This window comes from Petaurus breviceps, unplaced genomic scaffold, assembly GCF_028583685.1.
Source record: "Petaurus breviceps papuanus isolate PSGF00001 unplaced genomic scaffold, PetGlider_PUasm1.0 189, whole genome shotgun sequence".
Taxonomy (NCBI): Eukaryota; Metazoa; Chordata; class Mammalia; order Diprotodontia; family Petauridae; genus Petaurus; species Petaurus breviceps.
Genome location: NW_027185809.1, coordinates 49,794,627 through 49,801,063, shown reverse-complemented (window position 1 = coordinate 49,801,063; position 6,437 = coordinate 49,794,627). Strand labels below are relative to the sequence as shown.

Sequence of the window (6,437 nt, the reverse complement as noted above, 5' to 3'; positions counted from 1 at the left end):
CTTATTGGAAGAACTTAAAAAGGGCTTTAAAAATCAAATAAGAAAAAATGAGAAAATCAAGAAAATTATGAAAAAGAAAGTCAACCAATGTGAAATAGAGAATCAAAAACTTAAGGAAGAAAATAATTCCTTGAAAACTAGAATTGGACAAAGAGATGCAAATGACTTTCTAAGACAGAAAGACTTAATAAAATGAAATCAAAAGTGAAAAAAATAGAAGAGAATGTGAAGCATCTCAAAAGAATAACAACTGATCTAGAGAACAGATTGAGGAGAAATAATATAAGAATAGTCAGAATACATGAAAAATACAATAAAAAAAGAATCTTGGTGCAATACTATAAAATAATATCAAGGAAAATTGCCTGAATTCCAGGACAAGATAGCAAAGCAGAAATAGGAAAAAAAGAAAGGAAAAGAAACACTTGAAAGAGATCCCAGGAGGAAAAATTACAGGAATTTCATAGCCAAGTTTCAAAGCTCCCAATTAATGAAAAAATATTGGAAACATCAAGAAAGAAACCATTTAAATTTTGTGGAGCTCAAATAAGGATTATACAAAATCTAACAGGTATGATATTGAAGAACCAGAGGTGTCAGAATACTTTATTTCATATAGCAAAAGAACTGGGCCTATGACCAAGGGTAACTTACCCAGAAAATTCAAGTATAAATCCTGAATGAAAAATAAATGAACATTTTAACAAACTGAAAAACTTTCAGGTATTTGTAACAAACAGTAGAACTTTTGGGAAAATTAGACATATAATATAGAGGAGAAATACAAAGTAAACATTAAAGACCTATTATAAAGTACTCAATACTGTCAAATCATTTACTTCTTATATATGAAATTATTTTCAGTTCTTTTATGAGTGTCATTTTCATTTGTGTAGTTTGAAAGAAAGACCTGGCCTGAGCTGAGTATGATGGAGTGATTCTTAAAAAACAAAACAAAAACAGAATAAGGAGAGACAAAAAGAAGCAATTATTTCATACAAAAGAGTCAAAAAAGGGAAAAAATGATACAGTAAAAGCTAGTGGGAGTGGTAGGTAGTACTGAAAACTGACTCTTATCGGGAATTGCTAAATAAGGAACAACATATATATCAAGCTGACTATAAAAGTCTTCTAAATTCAGAAAGAAACAAGAGAGTGAGGGTAGAGAATAAATGAGGGATTCTTGAAGGGTTAAGGTAAAGGAAAGGATGGAAAGGTAGTGGATAGAAGTAAAGCAGATAGGATAAGAATAAGGTGAGGAGGATAGGGAGAAAAAATAGATAATAGGAAAATATACAAGTAATTATAACTTAGAATGTAAATGGGATAAATTTACCCATAAAATGGAAATTGATAGCAGATTAAAAATTTGAATTCAACAATATGTTGTTTTCAAGAAATGCTATTAAATGAGAGATAGACATAAACACATAAAAAAAGGTCAGGAGTAGAATTTTTCATGTTAAAAAAAAGCAGGGGTAGTAATCATGAACTATAATATGTGTTAGCCATATCATTCAATATTTTTTAGACCATTTAAAATAACTAGACAGTATAAAATAACTGAAAATATACATGTCAAAACAGACACAGGAACTACAATAATATAAACATAAAACACTTTCTATACAGATGAAGTTTGATCTGAAAAAAATGAAAAGAAAAAAAGTAGGAGGAGAAATTCATAGCTATTATATCTTTAGTGAAAAATTGGTGGTCAACTTTGATATAAAAAGGAAGTGAATATGCAAGAAGGAAGTGAATTTTGTTGAGGGGGAAACATGACCAAAATGACAGGTGTGAAAATTCATTTTGAAAAAGAAGGAATTAGGATGGGGGCCCAATTTATATAGATTAATGGAAAAATGTATATTCTGTAACTTAGAAACCTGTAGCTACTTCAGCTATCGCAAGTGTTCTTGTTCCTTAGTTGACTAATACATTTCTTTTCACTGTAATGACTCACTCTTTGACCCCACCTCCACCTCAAGTCTTATAGATATGATAGTTGATAAGATTCTCCATGGGCTCTCAAGAGACCCAGACTGGGAAACTTTCTTGATACTATAAATCCCCCAGTGCAGGGAAGCTGAGGCAATCTTGCAGATAAGCCTTGAGGTTGTGCCCACCAGAAAAACAGTCAGAAAGTTAATGATTCTGGCAATTAAAAAAAATTGAAGCACCAAATATTTCAAAGGAACAATTTTCAATAAAAGCCCAAGATACATGAAAATAAATCAACAGAGAGATATTAAAAATCAAAATGAAGAACAAAAGATTACTTAACAAATATTACAAAGGAAAGTGAACCAATATCTGATGAAATATAATATCCTTTGAACTCCTAAAAGAATGGAACAATAATAAGAAATTCCATAGTATTTAAAAAGCGAAGTAGAATCCATAAAAATATAAATTTGGAAAGAGGGCCACAATGTTGTACCAGGCATTTTTCTAAGTACTCGAGATGCAAAGAAAGGGAAAAATCATCCCTTACTCTTTTTTTTTTAATCATAAATGTTGTTTATTAAACATTTAAGCTTACAAACTAATGCACACCAATTAGCGGTATCGATGTAGTTGGAGAGTATTGAGCCTTGTCCAAGCACCATTACGAGATCCTCCAGTGGTATGGTGGAATTTGTGATCCTTTCCAAGACCCCAGATCTTCCAGGCAGCTTAGGTAAGCCCTCGCATCTCTCTGTGTTTGTGCACTGCCTTGATGATCCATTGAGTGTCTGGGTTTCGTTTGATAGCTTTATGGAATGGGTCAATAAGAATGACCTCAAAGAATTTGTAGGTTGGATCTTCACCCACCCAGTATGAGTTCAAGACTCCTAGGACCCCACAGTGGCGGCCAGCACGTTCTTCTTCCACAGACTGAAGGCTCCTGGCAAACTTGAGCTGATTGACCCCGTCATGCACAGGTTTGCCGTAGGTGGCACCCTTGGGCACGGGGCACTTTCGCCCCCAGAGGCAGACCCGAATTCGGTAGATGACATAAGCTTGCTTGGCCTTGTAGCCCAGCCGCGGTGCAGCGCCAGCAGCCGACGGTACTGCCAGCAGCGCACAGCGCACGCGCAGCACGTTCCGCATGACTTCGGAATGCTTCTTCCTCCACAGCTCGCGCCTAGCCTGCCTGATGGCTGCCGCTGACCGGAAAGCCATTCCTTGTTCTTAATGAGCCCATAATTTAATGGGGGAGATGGCATGCAAACAGCTATATATAAATAGAATGGTGTGTGTGTGTGTGTGTGTGTGTGTGTGTGTGTGTGTGTGTGTGTGTGTAGTAAATTGAAGATAATTTGAGAGAAAAGCTTTTTGTAGAAGAAGAGGTTTCAGCTGGGTTTTAGAGGAAGTCAGGTAAGTTAGGAGATACATATGAAGAGTGAAAGAGTTCCAGGCATGGAGGAAAACCAGTAATAATTCCAAAAATATGTAGATGGAGGATCCTGTCACTGGAATGGCAAAAAATATATCAGAGTACATGAAGGCGTGTAAAGTGTAAAATATTGAAAAGGTAGGAAGGAGACAGTTTGTAGAGGACTTCGGAAGTCAAAAAAGAGGATTTTTATATTTGTGAGGAAAGCCCTTTGCAAACTATAAATGTAATCCATGTATAACCTATATTAAATTGCTTGCCTTCTCATTGAGAGTGGGTGGGGAGGGAAAAAGGGAAAGAATTTGGAATTGAAAGTTTTAAAAACACATGGTACAAATTATTTTTACATGCAATTGGGAAATAAGATATACAGGCAATCGAGTAAAGAAATCTATCTTGCCCTATAAGAAAGTAAGAGGAAGGGAATAGAAGGGGTAATAGAAGGAAGGGAAAACTGGCAGAAAGAGTAATCAGGATGCTTGCCATCTTGGGGTGTGGAGGAGGGGAGAGATATGGAGAGAATTTGGAACTCAAAAATCTTGTACAAATAAATGTTGAAAACTAAAAATAATTAAACAAAATTTTAAATGTGATCTAGTTATTATTATTAGAGTCATAAAGAAGTATTTCAGGATCTACCATCTAAGAAATTTTAGATTTAAAGGAAATAATAGTCTAAGGTCTTTTGTACCATGTGCCCCTCGATTTTAAATTATTGCAAGTGGAATGCAAGCTCTTTGAGACAGAGAACTGATTAGCCTTTGATTTTATATCTCTACCATGTAGCATACTAACACATAATAGGTGCTTAAAATGCCTTTTGCTTAATTTAAATTTATCATATTTCTTGTGAATCTCTTATCTTGGATCCAAATAAATATTGAATTAAAAAATATAAACTAGTTTTTTGTTACAAGGCACCTAAATGCTGAGGATATATTTTGATAAACTACTGAATCTTTTTAACTTGCCAGTGTGCACTTAACTCCTTGATAAAAATAACATGCTATTCAAATATTGCCATTGCTTGACATTTTAGTTTATGTTCTTCAGATATCTTACATAGAAGATCTTCTTAATGCTCTACATGCTCTGAGTTCTTTAATAATTTTTGGGTACCATGTGACATGATCTGCCCACCTCCTTTTCTAGTCAATCATAAACTTGGAGATATCATTGGTTACTTACCAGAACATATCCTTAATAATATTCTAAAGTTAATTTAAACATCTAATATCTATCTTTTTATTGTTCTTCAATGTTAAATACCAATTTGATTCTTCTGAGACTGTGGTATTTTGTATTGAAAAGCAAGGCTTATTTTATAGAGAGTCAGGCTTGAGGCCAGGAATATCTAGGTCCAAATCCTTCTTCAGACATGTATGGGTTGTGTGACACTGGGCAAGGACTTAAAGTCAACATTCTAAGCAACTCTCTAATTCTAAGTTCAAGGGAAGGTGATTGATAGATGGAGTTCCCACACCTGGTAATTCTTCATATACCAATGAAATCAGAGGTTTAGTTCTTATATCATTGGGAGATCATCAGTGTTGGGAAAATAGGTTTCATAGCCAGGTAGGCAATGTAGTTGTTGAAAATGTTGCTCTAATTAAGAAAGGTATATAGGAAGTCCTCTCTGAAAATGGGAGGGATTTGTGGAGAGTGCCGAGAGGGCTTCATGGAGAAGGTAGTTTTAGAGCTATGCCTTGAAAGACAGGAAGAATTTTAACAAGTGGAGATGGGATTTAGTCAGAATTCTAAGCATAGGGATTGAAATAAAATAAATGGACAAAGATAAGAAAATTCAGGTCAAATTCAGGGAATATTGAGCATGCCAATTTGATAAGGGTTCTAAGAGTTAGATAGACTGTATCAAAGAGATTTGTATTGAGGGGAGGAGGGAATAAAAAAACAACAAATTGGCAGGTTTGATTGGAGTATTGAATATGTGACAGGAAGGAATGTGGAATTAATCTGGAAAGATATGTTGGAAGGTTATAATGAAAGGCTTTAAAAACAGGTATAGTAGTCTACTTTATCCTAGAAGACACTGGAAATTCTTCAGTAGGGGAATCAAGTATCAAGTTTGGCATTTGGGGAGTAGAGGCAGGTGGGGAAGGCTCAAAAAGTTCTTGAAGTGGGGTAGCTAAGAAGTCTACAAAAATATTTGGTGATAGTTAAGTAACTGTAAGTCTTGCTCTAAGCCTGAGAACACTTGTAATAAACACATTAAGAACAAGTCAGGGAAACAAGAAGAGAAAAAAATCATGTAGAAAGAGGATGGTTTTTTCCCCTAAGAATCCCAAATTCCTCCCAATGCCTTCCTTAATAGAGGACAGAAGCTAGGACTTTTTTTTTCTGATTCCACTCTGTATCAGCTGCCCTGCCTGGTTTCAGTTTCATGTAACAAGATGCTTCTGCCTGGGAATCTCTGGTCTTTTACCACCTCTCTTGTTTTCCTGACTCCTTCTGTTTGCTGTCTTCTCCCACAAGATTATAAATATCTTAAGGGAAGAGACTGTCTTTGTTTTTATTAATTGTATCCCTAGTGCTTACTACACTGCCTGCCATGTAGTAGGCACTTAATAAATTTTTATCAGAGTGGATTGGATTAGATAGGTTTAATGACAAGTTTTCTTGGAAGAAAACAGTAAACTCTTCACTCCCACACCAAGCCTGGATTGTTTGTCAGGGGGTGAGTCAGTAGAGTTGTAGGCATGTTCCAGCCATTCTTTATAAGAGGTTGGTCCATCTTTGACAGACCAATTGCTTGTTCAGAGCAGAAATTTCCTAACTGCAGCTAATGATCCCCTTTAGTTAAACAATCTCTCTTCTAGTGATGTCATCCATGTTAGTGCTGGAAGAGCTTCTGAAAAATGTTTTGCACTTAAAAGGCACTTTCTCTAAGATGGGAACATCGATTTGTCCCCCTAATTCCCATTAAAAAAGCAAGCAGTAAAATAAATACACATTTAAAAGACCTTTAAGGAATGGCTGCATTATTCTTGTGTATCCAGTCTGGTCAGTTTGAGACCCTGAATGCATTTATTTTATA

General features: G+C 35.4%; 1 pseudogene; it reads right to left on the bottom strand.

Annotated features, from left to right (window-relative positions):
• Positions 1 to 2,562: 2,562 nt before the first annotated feature.
• LOC138163968 (large ribosomal subunit protein eL15-like) lies at positions 2,563 to 3,168 on the bottom strand (annotated as a pseudogene).
• Positions 3,169 to 6,437: the final 3,269 nt, after the last annotated feature.